Source organism: Equus przewalskii, chromosome 3 (assembly GCF_037783145.1).
Source record: "Equus przewalskii isolate Varuska chromosome 3, EquPr2, whole genome shotgun sequence".
In the NCBI taxonomy this organism is placed as follows: Eukaryota; Metazoa; Chordata; class Mammalia; order Perissodactyla; family Equidae; genus Equus; species Equus przewalskii.
The window spans coordinates 88,713,339-88,729,712 of record NC_091833.1 but is presented as its reverse complement, the minus strand read 5'-3'; the positions used below and the strand labels follow the sequence as shown (position 1 = coordinate 88,729,712).

At 41.2% G+C, this 16,374-nt stretch overlaps 1 protein-coding gene and 1 long non-coding RNA gene across 3 annotated transcripts in view; one reads left to right on the top strand and one right to left on the bottom strand.

Moving 5' to 3' along the window:
- The window catches only part of LOC139082606 (uncharacterized), a 64,403-nt gene that overhangs the window by 34,974 nt on the left and 13,055 nt on the right, over positions 1–16,374 (top strand). The window lies entirely within an intron of this gene.
- The window catches only part of LOC139082605 (uncharacterized), a 254,082-nt gene continuing 242,407 nt past the window's right edge, over positions 4,700–16,374 (bottom strand). The window contains exons 9-12 of one of the 2 annotated variants that reach the window (XM_070615165.1): positions 11,371–11,509; positions 7,361–7,539; positions 5,573–5,678; positions 4,700–4,762 (exon numbers count right to left, since the gene is read on the bottom strand). The gene's annotated coding sequence lies outside the window, so the exon portion shown is untranslated. Of the gene's footprint in view, positions 4,763–5,572; positions 5,679–7,360; positions 7,540–9,191; positions 9,764–11,370; positions 11,510–16,374 lie in introns of those variants that run through there. The other variant, XM_070615164.1, reaches the window with a different exon arrangement.

Here is a 16,374-nt window from a genome sequence, read left to right as displayed (position 1 = left end):
GCTGATGCCCACTGCTTTAAAGGGAGCAAAAGCGTCCACATGGCCTCTGAGGAAGGACCCCAGGCTCTGGGCCCCTGCAGGTCAGAGAAGGCCCTTGAAGCTTTGCCTCTGTGTCGGCAGAAAAGACACAGAGGCCCAGACAGTGGGCCTTCCTGGCTCCAAGGATGGCGCCACCTGCACCCAAAACCTGCCTGAGAGGGCAGGAATTTGCACAGTCAGCAGCATGAGAATTAGAATGTACACTGCAGGAGGGGAGAGCTGTCCATCTGGTTTTTCCCTGTATCTCAGCCTTTCAGAACGGTGCAGGGAGCTGGCTGGGCTCTCAAGTGCCTTTACGGGGCACTTGCTTGACAGAGCCTGTTAACTCATGCTGCGTTTTGACAAGGACCTTGAAGTCAGATGGAAAAGAAACAAACACTTCTGACATTCCATGATCTTAAGCCCAGAGTAAAACTGGGGAGAAGCTTCTGAGGTGTGCACTAGTTCTGGAATAACTCTGAGTGCTGACAGGTCACTTTTACTCTGGGATGTAGAGTTCTCTCATTTTCCTTTCTGGACCAAGATTGTAGTTTCTTAACCTGGGAAAGAAAGTTGCAGCAGGGGGTATACCCTGAGGGCTGGCTGGCAACAATTTCCCTCCCAGTGAAAGAGAGAAGCAGCAAAAGTTGATGTTTGCCTACACTTTGGATTTGTATATAGAAGATAATTGATCTTCTCTTTTTAATGGTGGTTATTTACAGAAAACACTGACTTGGTCTTGGTTCCAAACACACAGGAAATTTGTACTCGAATGTACCTGCTCCTGTAATTTCTTTTTCCTTTTGGTTTAAAATGTTGACTTTCTGTTTTTCTAGACCAGTAGAAAAGATATTAAAGTTTTCTGCAAAATGACAGTGTAGTGGTACCTTCATGCTGTTTTAAGGGTAAAAACTCTCATCATCGTGAATAGGTTAAAAAGACATAATCAGGGTAACCAAGATGGGAATGGACAAAATGGTGACCACTAGGAGTAGATGGCAACCATGTTCTTTGGATCCCCATTCTTCTCAAGGTTTCCCCTAATACAGTGATACCTGTGTATCACTTACATTTATTATCACAGGGATACCTATGCATCCCCAATATAATGGTATATGGTGCATAACTATACGTTGAGTTGTTATATGATAAGGAATTTAAATAATCTGTAATGCTTCTTATTTCTCATGGCCCAAGACTCCATCAGAAAATTTACTTTACATATGCAAACACTCTAGCTCAAGTAATTAATTTATTCGATCACCCATCATTGAGTGCTCTTCACGTGCTAGGCAGAGGAAGCAAAGGTGAAGCCCTGTCCATGAATAACTCACAGTCTGGTAAGAGAGACCTCCCATTCTATTGCAGGCATGTTTAAATATGTAAGAGAGCCTGGCGGGGGGAATTCCACATGAATGAGGTGGTACTTGTCAGGAGCCCAGGCACTGGAGTCAGGCTGCTAGAATTGAATCCTGGCTCTACCATTTCCTAGCTGTGTGACTGGGGCAAGTTTCTGAACTGATCTGAGTCCCAGTTTCAACATTTATATTATATGGGAAGAATAATGGTACCCATGTCATGGGTTTTTATTTGTGAGGATCCAGTGGAATGCATCATAATAAATACTCAGTGTGTATTGGTTGGTGATGATAACGATGATGGTGATGGTGGAGGTGAAGTGAAGATGAGGCAGAGGAGATGGAGAAGGCTTCATGGAGACCTGTAGTGTCAGGAATTCAGTGGATAAGGGAGGGAAATGTGGAAGAGTGAAGAACATTCCAGATAGGGCTCAGGAATGTGTTTTAACAAGCCTTCCAGGTGATTCTAGTGCTCACTGAAGTTTAAGTGGTCAGCTGTGGATGTTAAGTAAGGGAATGAGATGCTTAGATCTTCATTTTTAGAGAGAACACATTGGTGGCTGTGTAAAGGATGGATTGGAGGTAGGGAGACAGGACGCAGGACAACAGGTTAGGAGCCTGGAGCCTAAGTGAAAGATGACAGGGGCTCGAGTTCTGGTCATGGTGGTGGGCACATGTAGAAAGGGAAAAATGCATCATGTGTGATAGTGGTGAAACAAAGGTCATGGTAAAGGGGAGACCTAGAACACATTAAAGTGTAGGGTCGACCAGATTTGTTAATTGGATTTAGGGGTGAGGAAGAGCAGGAGGCAAGGGTGAGTCCAGGGATGGTGAACACAGGGCTTTTAATACCAATGACTAAATGGTGCCTCTGTGGTCTTGCTGAGACCGTTCATTTGCCCCTCCCTCTCCCTCCTTCATCACTGCCAGGGTGACTGACAGCATGGATAGGCATCCATGCAGGAGGTCTGGCTCCCCTCTGGAATGCACCGCTCTCTCCAACCACAGCCATCACCTCCCCCATCACGCCCCCCACGGCTGAGGGAGTCATTCCACCAGCCGTGGTTACTGCCACATAGGCTGATGAGTCACTCTCCCAGAACAGCTGGTGGCCAATGTTCTTCTCTTCCACAGTTTGGCAGCACTTCCAGGACCTGCCCCTACCCTCCAAAAAAGCATTTTGACCCACCCTTTAGTGCAAGCTCTCTTAGCAGAGCTCGCCACCCACTTCTCCAGGATCAGAGGATCTCTCCTCCAAAATTAGACTCAAATTATTGCTCTGTCTACATTTTAACTCAGATTATTAACTCGTTATTACTTTGTTACTGCCACGTCTGAAGTAGAAAGATTGTCAGAGGCAGGCAGTAGTGATTCCTGTAAGAATGACACTTCTTTCCCTGAAAGCTGTCTTCTTCAAAGTATAGTCTGTGTAACACCTTCTGTATCAAAATTATTTGAAGTTTTGGTCAAAATGCAGATTCCTGAGTTCTCCCATAGACCTCCTGAATACTGGGGTTGGAGCCTAAGGTTAGAAATCAGGGAATTTATGTTTTTAAAAAGCATCCCCAAGTAAGTCTTAAATTACCTACTGAAAAGTGACAGTGGTGGCACTAGAATTCCTTTTGTAATGCTTCTGACCCACTGTGCAGCTAGGATGAACTCACAGTCCTGTGGGCCTTGCCAGCTTGCTTGGAGGAAGGCCGTGCAGCCTCTCCTGGGAGAGGACACCATTCTAGAGCCTCCCAGATCAGCACTATTGCTGTTCTGGTCATTTCCTCGAGGCAGTAGGGGCAGCGTGCAAATTAAGCACAGGCACGTAAAACGAGTCTAAGCTATCTGTTTAAAAAGACAAATTAAACGCGTTCTCATATTCAAAGTAATAGTGTTGGGTTACATGACAATACTCCTTTTTCCATCGACAAGTTAAACGTGCTCCCAAATTCCAAGTAGTAGTATCAACTTACCACCCACAGAACATTTTTTGATTGTTTTTCTTGGTTGGAATAATGGATTTCTCCTAAGTGAAATCCTCTCTCACCTTTTCCTTTTATGCCCAAAGACTGACCAAGGTTGGCAAAGCAATCTTGCTGGTGGACCTAAGTGGGATGCTGTGCAAAGTTCACTGAGCCCCTGGTGACATTCCAGGAGGGCACCAACCCCAGTGTGCTTTGTACTTTGAGGAACACAGAAAAGCAATAGGTCCATGGACACATAGATCCAAACAGGATTCTGAAAAATAAATTAGAGGGTTCTGGTTAATTGGATTTGTTTTCCTTGTTCAGCAAGTATTCACTGAGGCCAGAACACAGCATTCAGTTAAGGGCTGAGGGGATAAAAGGTGGAAAAGCCATGATCCACGCATTGCAGAGCGTACGGTATGGCTGGCAAGATGAGACATGCGCTTCAAATTAAATACCAACACACGGCAGTAAATGTTAATAAGTGGTCGGACATCAAATGCTGGCACCGCTCAGAAGATAGAGAGAGAGCTCTCCCAGGGCTGGAATTCAAGCAGGGCCTAAAGCTGCTCTGAAAACCTGTGGGAGATGGGGAGGGTCAGAGAAGAAGCCTAGGTGGAGACCTAGGGAGCAAAAGGCACAGCACTGGGAAGAGAGAGTTGGTGTTGGGGACAGTCAGTGGATGGGTCTGGAGGAAGCCTGGGTCTAGGGTTGGAAACGGTGAAAGATAAAGTTCAAGCTTTATTTCTAAACATTTACCAAATACTCATAGTCTGTCAGGCACTGTGTTCAGAACTTGAATGACATTTTCTTGTTTAAATCATACAACAATATTGAGGGGTCAGTATTATCCCATGTTCCATTTTAACATGAGGAGATTGGGGCTCAGAAAGGATCATAACTAGCCCAAAGTCACACAGCTAGTAGATGAAGAAGCCAAGAGGCAAACCCAGGTTGACTTACCTCCAAAGTCTGTGCGTTTTGGGAGGCTCTTTTTGGCCTTTATCCACTTCTCCAAATCATATTGCTGCTTGCAAGAGAGGCCCAGCAGGGAGAATAAAGTGAGGTCAGGAGGCTGAGTGCTCCATCCTGTTCATGTGGCCTGTAGCCTCTGCCTGGCAAAGGCAGTGTTTCTTGTCCCTAGGCTTCTTTCTTCTTACTCTTCTACCATCTTAAGTGTGCTGCCTCCTGGACCAAAAGGGCTGCTTGAGCTCTAGCCATCCCTTCCACGTTCTAACCAGCAAGAAAAAGAAAAGGGCAAGAAGGCAATTCTTTTTCAATTTAAGGACCTTCCCTAGAAGTTGACCATGATGTTTCCTTGTGTAACTCCTCGGCCAGGATTTAGTCAAATGAAACAACTAGCTGCGGGGATACTCAAATGCGTAGTCTTTATTTCAGGCTGCCATGTGTCCAGGTAAAAATCCATTACTAGAAAAGAAAGGGAATAGATATTTAGGTGGACTTGCAGCATTCTTTGCCACAAGCCTACTAACTTATTTGATCCTTATTATCATATTATCCTGTGAGTTGAGCATGATTAATATCCTCATTTTATATTAAAGAAATTGAGGCTCAGAGACATTAACTTGTCTAAGGTCACACAGCTATTAAGAAAGGAGTTGAGACAGAAGGGTGCTCAGCTGATGCCCAGCCTGTATGACCCCATGACGCAGCATGGAGAAACTAGATTGTACATTCATCTTGTCTAACTACAAATGTTTTTTTCTCTTTATTTTTCCTCGCTTGGATGTAGGCATACCCTACATACCTTAATTCAGCTGAGAAAGAGTTAACGTTTTTCAAAATAAGTGTGGCTAGGAAACCAAGGAGAGAAAGAAACCACAAGGTAACGAAATGGCTGGGCGGGGAAGCACAGATGGAGTGTCCTGACATAACTGACGCCCAGCCAAGGACTGACCCGGCGGGGACAGCCCAGAGGACGTGCAGGCTCCATTTGGAGGGCGCACAGGCCTCTGTGCCTTCCCTGGCCTCCAACCAGTTGTCCTTGAACCTGCCTGAGGCATATTCATCAGCTACATGTTCCCTGGAGCTTGATGAGTTATTTGGCTTTGATCTAGGCTGGCGTCCCTCACTGTCACTCCGTGCTCTTGCTGAATGCTGCTGCCTCTACCTGCTTATAAACCTGGGGTCCTAGTGAACCACCACCAGCTCTGTGTGCAGGCCAAGGAGAAACCTCTGGCTTGCACCTAATTAGCATAGCAAAGGTGACTGACACACCTCAGCCTAATGCCTGTTCAAGACACAGGCCAGCTTTCTCCCCTCTCAGGTTACCTCCTCCTTCGCCAGGTGCTTCTGCAGATGGTTGGGGCATGCCATCTCCAACCTGGGGAATGATTAACCAGAGAAAAGAGCCTCTTAGTCCATGTGGGTGTGATGATTTCTGCAAAGGGCTGCCTCTCGCACAGCCGGATAGCACTTTTGTTTGTGAATGATTTTCCCTTTGTCTCTCACTCTCTCTGTCTTCCTTCCCTTCTCCCTCCCGTCTGCCCACTCTTTGCCCTCTCCTTTCCCTCCCTCCCTCCCTCTCTCTCTCTCTTTCTTCCTCTGTTTCGTACAGTGTTTGTGTGTGTCTAGAGGAAGCAGACAACACCTGCACACAGTCTAGAATGGGGTTCTGTGTTCATTGTGATGCCCAGCAGGAGCTCTTCACCTGGTCTGGGAGAAGAGAGCGTGTTCCGAAAATGCTCCCTGGAGGACATGGCACCAGGGCCCCAAAACAAGTAGGTATGGAGACAAGAAAAGTCTTCTGAAAACAGAATGATTCGTTCTCTGGCTCCACCTGCAAACTGCCAGGCTCTTTTCCTGTGTCCAGGAGTCACCGCCCTTCCACAAAGAAATAAACAGCCTCTTCAAGGCAGGAAAGCCATCTCAAGCAGATAGAGGCCTCCGGTTCTCTCCAACCTGCCTCCTGGTTAGCTGTAAGATTCATGGTTTGCTTGAGAAATGAAGGACATGGGATTTTGTGCAGCTGTTTGTCTCTCTGTAGAAGTTTTAGGCTTTTCTGGGGAGGAAATATTCTGGAATGAACCCAGCTCTTCCACATCCTTGTTCAGGCCTTTTGGACTGAGAAAGTCTTGGCCTGGACAGTACACCTTCCACACACAGACTCAAATAACTTTATGAGGCCCAGCCCCATATAACCCTAAATGTGAAACAAGAAAGTACTGCTGACTTCCTCCTCCTCCTGTGTACACAGCCGTTACCCAGATTGGGTGTCTATCTGTCTGCTGTGATAAAAGAATAGATGCTTTGTTCTGCCCTCCCTGCTGGAATGACTTTTATCCACATTCACTTGTGAAGGCCCAGGACACGAGGGACCTTGTTCATTTCCAGGGTTTACACTAGAATCCTGAATTCAACACTCAGAAGAGATGTCACTGATTATATGAGTAGTTGGAATCTTTTCTCATTATGAAGTGTGTCAGGAAACAAAAAACAAAACTAGTGTCTGCCGTATAGCCGGAAAGAGCCACCAATGTGTCACTCCCCTGCCAAATTGGGCTTCTTTCTGGAAGATAGGGTACGTTCCCACATCCTACCACGCAGTCTCTAAGAAGTTTTGCCAGGCTGGGAGAAGAGCGAATGACAAGGCTTTCCTTATCCAATCATCCAGGTAAACTCATTGCTCCTCATTTTAAAATAACAGCTTAAAAAGATGTTTTAAACTATAACTTTAAAACAAAATCTGACCACCACAAAGGATTTCATGTTAGGTCAGTAGAAGTTAATTATTCCACTGAGCCACAATTGTCTTAAGCACTTTTTTTTTTCATTTAACAGATGATTTTTAAGCATAGATCATATAAATAGATTTATATTGTTCCCTGCTGGGAATGATAAGATATACAAGACCTGGGCCTTGGCCTTAAAAGCTAACAGTATGGTAATCCTAATGGCTACTAATCACTGAGCAGGACTCTTGTGCCAAGCACTTCAGCTACCCTCACAACGGCTGGAAGCTCCATCTTTATTAGCAGCAAACCGAGGCTGGAAGAAACTGGGTACCTGTTCCAGGTCCAAGAGCTGGCAGATTACAAGAGCTGGACTTCAAATCCAGGTCCGGGTGACCCCGAAACTCAGGCCATTTCCCACGATTCCATCCTGCCTCTCGGTTTACAGGGGAGGCTGCTCAGTCAGGGTCTTATCAGGAGACAGAAACCACGGCCCTTATTTGAAGCTGTTCACTAGGTAACCGAAAGGGCAAAACGAGAACTCTTAAGGTATCATGGAGGGAGCAACAGCAGGAAGCAGCTACAATGCCAGGGCTGAGGAAACAAATGCAAGAGGTTGCAATTAATAGAATTTAGAAATTGAGAGGACAGGCCCCGTGGAACTGAAACTTGGCCCTCTGAAGACTGGATATGCTTGCTGGTGCTGGTGTCTCTGAGGTCAAAGGAGTCTGGGGCCCAGACTCTGAGAAGCAAGGTGGTAGTGTCTTGGAGGTTGATGCCAAAAAGTGGGTTCTAAGTGTTTGGCAAACTGCAAACTGGATTCAGCTACTGTTATGGGAAGGAACTGCCACTACTGGAGTGAGGAAGCATTGCTGGGGTGACATTCCCAGGACTAGGAAGCACACAGGAAGAGCAGTCTGTTCTTCCTCCCTTGGCCTCACAGCCTCTTCACCCTCCTGTCAGCAGAGCCTTACGTGGAGCCAGCTGGCTGAGCAGAAAAATAGTTTGCAGGGTCCCAACTATAGCATCACAAAACAGAGTAGAGAAGGGCGGGCTTCAAATTGAAAGATAATAACTGGCCCAGGAGGAAAGATACGGATATAAGAAGACATCATCGTAGGTACTGTATGATCATGTCTCTGATGACCCTACGTATTGTAAATGCTTTAAGATCGAGAAGCCAGTTAATGGTTACGTATAAGGATCTTGCTACTAGGCATGGATAACCTTGGGGGCAGGAGCCATGTCCTCTTCATGCCTCCATCCCCAACACCTTCCTGGCAATCAAAGATACCCAGCAAGGGCTGGTTAAACAAAGAAACAACCCTACTGTGATAAGCTGTTATAAGACTATATGTATTTTGCTGCTGGAGTTTCGAGGGCCAGTTCTGAACCCTGGAGGCTGTTCTTAGCCTGACCAAGCCTCAGAATTGTGGAGGATAAGAGGGATTGGTTACTCTCAGCGAGAGCAGATTATAGTGGTCCTTGCTAAGGAATGACAGAGTTAGGGTCTGCCCTGCCCTAGGGAGAGCTGGTGAGGCTCTTCCAGTGTGGCCACGAGGAAGGAGTAGTCATGCTAAGGATAGCTTCTCTCAGTGGTGTGTTTCTACTCCATGATGTGTGGCCCTGCCTACAACACCAGAACCATCATTTTCTCTCTGGTTCCTGTCCCTCCCTCGTGTCTTGCTATTCTTAGCCCTTGGAACATGTGTGTTTGCCTGAAGTCATGGACACGCACTTCCGTAATCACAGCACAGGCTTAGAGATCTGGAATGGAGCTGGAGTTGAGAATCTGGGCCCTGAAGTTCCTTCTTTAATAACCACCTTGGATGATGCATGAATTCCTGAGAGCCCAGCACATCATCTCTGTGTCAGAGAGCTGGAAGGTGACTCTGAGGTCCCCTGATTCAATGCCCTCATTTTACAGACTCAGAGGTGGAGACTAACCGTCTGTCTTAAACTCTACAGCTGGTAGAGTCCAGAGTTTTTGCACACTGCCCCAAGGCTCCCTGCTCCACTTTCCAGCACGTTTCTCAATTGAATACAAACAGTTGAGTAGAACTTAGTTGATGCAAGGCACAGAGCTTTTGTACATTGGATACAGGGTCCTGAGTTGAGTTAAATTAAATGTTTTCTTTTGGAAAATATTTAAGCATTCTGGATTAGTTCCATCTTAAAGATTTTATTTACTATAACATAACACAACATGATATAGTATAGTATAGTAGAATATTTTGTTCTAAATATAATCGTTAAATAGTGCACACATATAAACATGTATGAATAATAAAAGAAATAGACATATATAATCTAAATCCTTCAGAACTAGGCTTTCCTAGTAATATTTCCAACTCAATAGCAATGTTAAACATAAAGTGGGTTACTCAGGACTTTTCTTTAAGGATTCAGCATGGATCAGGAACTGATTGATATTTGATGGTGGTTCTATGGGTAGCCAAGATTTGTCCCACTCTTTCATTCTGTTTGAATCAGTGATCCTAATAGCCACAGGGCATCTGGCATCAGGACAAGCAGAAGCCACTGAAAGAGAGGAGGGTCAGGTCATCGGAAGTCTCTCAAGGCCCTGAGAACAGCTGGTCAGCTTCACAGGCCCTCCTCTCCTCACTGCCCTCCCAGCACTCTTGTGACCTGGCCGAGTTTAACACTTGACTTGACCTTGCCATTGCAAGCACAGAGCGTTCTGTCCAGATAAACCCATAAACAGTTCTTGGAAAACCTGTGGAAGACAAGGCTGAATTAGGAAATTTCTTCCTGTGCTTCTAACAGGGTTTCTTGAGCCCTTTGCTGGAATTCATTTCCATGCTCCCTGGGTATGGTGGTGCGAGGAGGTGGGGTAATGGACACAGTAAAGTTACTGAATAAAAGAAGAATTCTAGTTGCCCGAAGATATTTAAATTTGAACCCTCAACTACATATATAACAGATGTTGCCTTTAATCTAGTCTGTGAGGCAAGAGGATAAAATTTTCGTCAATATTAATTTTTAAATGCTCTTTTGGGAGCCCTGTAATGTGTAAGTCCAGCATGAATAAGATAAAAGAAAGGGAAGGAACTATTCAGACTTTAGTATGAGACAAGGTGACAATTGAGAAAAATAAAACACATTTCTCACACAGCCTCTGGTACTTTTTCCTCCACATTGATATTTTCAGTGCTGTGTATCCACAAAGACAAATATATCTGTAAATAACACATTATTGGGGGGGTGGTGGTAAAGTTATCTTCTGATTATCAAAGTAATAAAATCTTGCTGTAGAAATCTAGAAAGTATAAAAAAAATGTAACAGAAGGAGAAAAATAAGCCATCCATAATCTTATTATTTCTCCTCCTAGATCATACTGAATATACCATTTATATAGTCTTTTTTCCCACACAAACTATTTATAAGTATTATATTTGAAAGCCTATGTTTGAGTCTATCATATGGATGCCTCAGACTTTTCTTCATTCTTTCCATTGTCATCCTTACCTTTTTTTTTAACTGTTGTAGAGAACTCTGAGATGTATATCTTTGTGCATAAAGTTTTTTCTGTTAGAAAAGATTTCCAGAAGTGAGATTTTTTAATAAAAAAGTTTAGACGTGTCTAAGGCTCTCTATATATTGCAAAATTCCTTTCCCAGAAGGGGATTCTAACATCACAGTTCCTCTTGTAGCACATGAAAGTATCAAGTATCAGTTTCATACAAACATGCAGGCATCGAGCATTTTCTCTTTTTGTTTTAAAGAACTAATAATGAAAAGTATGTGATTGCTGTTTTTCTCTATGTATACATTTGATCATTCATATGGTGGAACTGGCCACAGGGGCGGGGGCTGTGTCTGTTTTGCTTCTTGCTAAATCCTTAGTGTTGAGAAGAGCGCCTGATGTATAGAGGGCACCCAATAAATACTATTTGAAATGAATTTTCAAATTATATCCTTTGTCCACTTATCTATCAGGAAATAATGTTTTTAATGATCAGATATTTGAAAATGATAGGATCCTTTGCTGGGAAGACTGAGGGTTTGTAATCCAGTTATAAAAAGTAGCTTACAGGGGCTGGCCCAGTGGTGCAGTGGTTAAATTCGCACGTTCCGCTTCTCGGCGGCCCGGGGTTGGCTGGTTTGGCTCCCGGGTGTGGACATGGCACCGCTTGGCAAGCCATGCTGTGGTAGGCGTCCCATGTATAAAGTAGAGGAAGATGGGCACGGATGTCAGCTCAGGGCCAGTCTTCCTCAGCAAAAAGAGGAGGACTGGCAGTAGTTAGTTCAGGGCTAATCTTCCTCAAAAAAAAAAAAAAGTACCTTACAGATTACATCCCTGCATATAGGAATTGGCTTACCTTTCTGATTTTGGAAGATTTGCCTAGTCTTCAGAACAGAACTGCGGAAAAGAAGTCACGAAAATGCGTTTGTATCCTGGTTTGACCAAGAGTGAAGTACGTGACTTTGGATCAGTTCTGTAAGATTTTTGTACCTCATCTGTAAAACAAAACAAAATAAAACAAAAGATAGCAAATATATTCTCTTTTATCTTATGGGATCATTGAGACAATGTGACAGGATAATTATAGGTAATAATTAAAAGCAAAATTTTTGAAATGCAAAAAGTCACATTCAAATACAAGACCAAAGTACTACTTTTCAGTTGCAGGGTTTTGGTGACAAGTCTTACTTTCCTCATTTATAAAAGGAGAAGAGGCTTGGGTTAGCATAACACCTAGTGTATAAGTGTACGATAAGTATTAGTTGAATAAGTTATTTCCAAAGCTCTTGTTTTGACTCTATGATTCTGAAATGCCCCATAGGTTGAAAAAAAAAGTTAAGAACGTGGTTACGAAAAGTAACGGTTGCTCGAATATTTGAAGTTAAATTTGATCACAAGGAATTAACTCAGAATAAAATTTCCTTCTGATGATCCCCCCAAAAGAAAGCTTTAATATGATACACAGAACAGTTCTTCATATACAAAGGAAATAATTCCCAAAGGAGGGAAGAGAATTCAGATGGGAAATCCTTATTTGCCCAATGTTTATTAGAGTAGCTAGCAAATTAGAAACAATCCAAATTCTCAACAATAGAGGAATAGCTAAGCCCATTAGATTATCCTAACCTGATAGAACACTCCTTAGTCAATGGTGGCAAATGTATGACCTGTGTCATTACATGGAAATGTGTGTAGAAAGTAGGAGCAAGTGAAGAACAGAACACAAAACAATGCACACACCCAGGTTAAAGTCACATGAAAACATACAAATACATATTTTTAAAGACAGGAAAGAGCTTGTAATGAGAAAAGCAAGTAGACGTATATGTTCATCAAGTTCTCTTTTTCCACCAAATAAAATTGCCCAGCTGTTTCACTTTTTTAAAATAAAAAAAAATGCCGTGAATTCAAAGGATAGCTCAACAGTCTTATCCTAAAACATGATGGCTATAAAATATAGGCAGTTGCATAATAAGCCAAGAGAGTCCCTCCAAAAAAGACACATCTTCTGTCCAGGCTTGTCCATTGCTTGATGTTTCTCTTGACTAAATAATGATTAATAGGCTGTATAAACAGTGTGCTAGGTACTTGTATTTGGTTGTGGATGGGGAAATTATTTATAGTTGCCTGAAGCCAGCGTGGCTGTCTGGTATTTCTATGGGATTGTCTTCACCTCAGAAGGAAAAAAAAAAGCAAAAACCTTCGTTTTGTAAAAAGAAGAAAAAAGCATTAAAAAAAATCTGTGCAGGTGTCTCTGAAATCACTTTCTGTAAGCTGAAATAAAGAGTCATATCTTTGCAGGTAGTCTGGAAAAAGAGGAAAATAAGTGACTGAAAAATGTAAGATGAATTTCTGAACTTTGTGGGAGGAACCTTCACATAAACCACAAAAAGTTGGCTTTTGACTAAGTTCCCGAATGAAAAAGTTAGTTTCCTGTTTGCTAGGGGTTATATTTTAATGTCTTTTTTGGACTTAGTTAGATAATTTTCAAGAACACATGGAAAAAGTCTTGGCAAGACCTTTTCATCCCCAAAGAACTATGCAAATGAAAACGGTACAGAAAACACTTTGATTAATCAATCAAGGACAACACTCCATTTGATGTCAAAACTTTTTCTGGAGATAATTTACAACCACAATACTGGTAAAATAATGCTGAGCAGCATTTTACAAAGTTTAGGACAGGAAGTTAAAACTCTTGAGACAATGCAAAAGGAGAAAAAAATACATAGATAAGCCAAACTCTGTTATCTAAAATTAAATCTGACCAGGCTGGTAACAATGGTAATAGTGAAAGAAATAATAGTGAAAATGTTTTTGAACACACTGAGTCAATAATTGTACTTAATACTTTACATGTCCTATCTTATTTAATCCTAACAACAATAGACACTTAGAAAAATAAGGTAAATTGTTTCAAGTCCCCAGCTAGCAGACACTAGATCCAGGATATGAACACAAGTCTGTCTAATTTCCAGGGGCTTAGCTCTTAACCACTAGGATACACTGCCTAACCCTGATGTTACAATAATAGGTTTTGACCAAACTCAATTGTTTTTTACCACATAGCTCATGTGCTCACGGATTATTATCTATATATTAATAAAAGGAAAAGTGCTGTGAAATAGTTGTATGATTTTACACACAATAAATGTTTTATTACATAACCCTCTAGAAGAAATGTTTTGGGAAGCAATCCATGGGAGTTCTTAGACTACAAGTAAGCCAAAGCTCTTTGAATGATGGATCGTCTCTGTTTTTTCAGCCTCCTGTTATTGGTACAACCATTGATAAACTGATCAAGGCTAAAAGAGAGAGAACATAAATTATGAATATCAGGAACTTTTAAAGAGAGGATACCAGTAGTGAGCCTGCAGATATGAAATGAATAAAAGGAATATTTTAGAAATTTTGTAAGAAACTTGACAATATTTCTTAAGAGACACAATTTTCCCAAACTGACACAAGATAAAATAGAAAATTTGAGTAGCCCTATGTCTATTAGAGAAACTGAATTTTTGTCTAAAATCTTTACACAAAGAAAACTCCAAGGCTGGGTAATTTTGCTGGCAAATTCAATCAAATATTTAATGAATAAATAACATCAATCTTAGATAAACTCTTTCCAAAAACTTGTTTTATGAGACGAGCATATCCTGATACCAAAACCTGATAAAAACATTGAAATAAAACAAAATTACTGACCAATATCCTTCGTGAACATTCTTAACAGAAGGTTGACAAAATTAATTCAGCAATATATAAAAAAGAATAAAACATTATGACTATGTATAAGTCAGGGTTCTCCAGAGGAACAGAACCAATAGGATATATATATAAAGATACATGTAAGAGGAGATTTAGTAGAGAAATTGGCTCACGTGATTATGAAAGCTAAATCCCACAGTCTGCCTTCTGCAAACTGTAAAACCAGGAAAGCCGGTGGTGTAATTCAGTCTGAGTCCAAAGCCCTGAGAATTGGGGAGGCTGATTGCCTAAGTCCAGATCTGAGTGCGAAAGCTTGAGAACCAGGACTGCTGATGTCTGCCCTTTTGTTCTGTTCAGGGGCTCAATGGATTGGATGATACCCACCCACATCGGGGAAGGCCAAATGCTTGACTCAGTTCACCAATTCAAATGCTAATCTCTTCCAGAAATACCCTCACAGACACACAGAGAAAGAATGTTTTACCAGCTCTCTGGGCATCCTTTAGCCCAGTCAAGTTGACTCATAAATTTAATATCACAGATTAAGTTGAGTTTGTCCTAAGAATGCAAGATTAGTTTAATCTTTTAAAATCAGTGTAATTCACTGTATTAACAGAATAAACGAGAAAAAAATCAATAGATGCCGAAAACCATCTGACAAAAGTCACACTGATTCATGGTAGAAACTCTCAGAAAATTAGGAATAGAAGAGAACTTCTTCAATCAGATAAAGGGCACCTACAAAAGAACCTATATATAGTTTGACATCTGATGTTGAAGTATTAAAAATGTAGTACAGCAACAAGGCAAGAATTTTTGGTCTTAGAATTTTGAATCAAATAGTACTGGGAGTTGAAGCCAGTGCAATAAGACAATGAAAAGAAATAAGATGCATAAGGATCAAAAAGGAAGCACTAAAACTAGTTGTATTTACAGGCAATTTGAATGTTCACAATGAACTCCTCAGAATCTACAAAACATCTACTGGAACTGACAGGTGAATTTAGTGAAATTACAGGGGTTTGTACCAATACATAAAAGCCAATGTGGTTTTATAAATATTGAAAAATACACAATTGAAAATAAAAAATTTAAAATTCCATTTCCAATAGTTTCAAAATATATGTATTCTTAAGACTAAATTTAGCAAAAGACATGCAAGATCTGCACTGAAAAAACACTGCTGAGATTTATTAAAGTATATCTAAATAAACAGAAAGATAGGCCATGTTCATGGATTGGAAAATTCAATATTGTTAAGCTATCACTTTTCCCAAAATCGATCTGTAGATACAATTCAATCCCAATCATAAGCCCACCTGGAGTTTTGCAAAAATTGACAAGCTATTCCTAAAATTCACATGGAACTGTAAGACCTGGAATATTCATAGCTATTTTGAAAAAGAAGAGCAAAGTTAGAGAGTTTAATTACCTGACTTTAAGATAATCTTTAAAGCTATAGTAATCAAACAGAGTGATAACTGGAACAAATAAATTAATGGAAAAGAATAGAGATCTCAGAAATGGGCCAATACTTACATGGTCATTAAATTTTTTAAACAATGCCAAAACAACCCAAAGAGAAAAGAAAAATATTTCCAATAAATTATGTTAGAAAAAGTGAATATCCATGTGGGAAAAATTTTAAACTTTTGCTCATCAAAGACATCATTTAAAAATGAATAGAAATTGCACAGATTCCAAGAAAATACTGGAACACATATATCTGACAAAGGGCTTCTATCCAAAATACATGAAGAACTCTTTTTAAGTCAAAAATAAGACAAACAATCCAATTAAAAATGAGCAAAAGCTTTGGCCAGACCTTTAGCAAAGGAAGATAAGTGGCCATTAAGTACATGAAAAAATGCTCAATATAATTTGTCATCAGGGAAATTTAAATTAAAACACAATGAGATACGATTGCAAACCACCAGAATGGCTAAAATTAAAAGAAGTGACACCACTGGATATTGGCAGGGATACGTAACACTGCTATGCATTGTTGGTGGGAGTGTAAGATTCTACAATCAGTTTGGAAAAGGCTGATATTTTCTTATAAAGGTAGACATATTCTTACTCCAGAAGCCAACAATTCCATTCATAGATATTTACCCAAGTGTGCTAATTTTCTATGACTACCATAACAAAT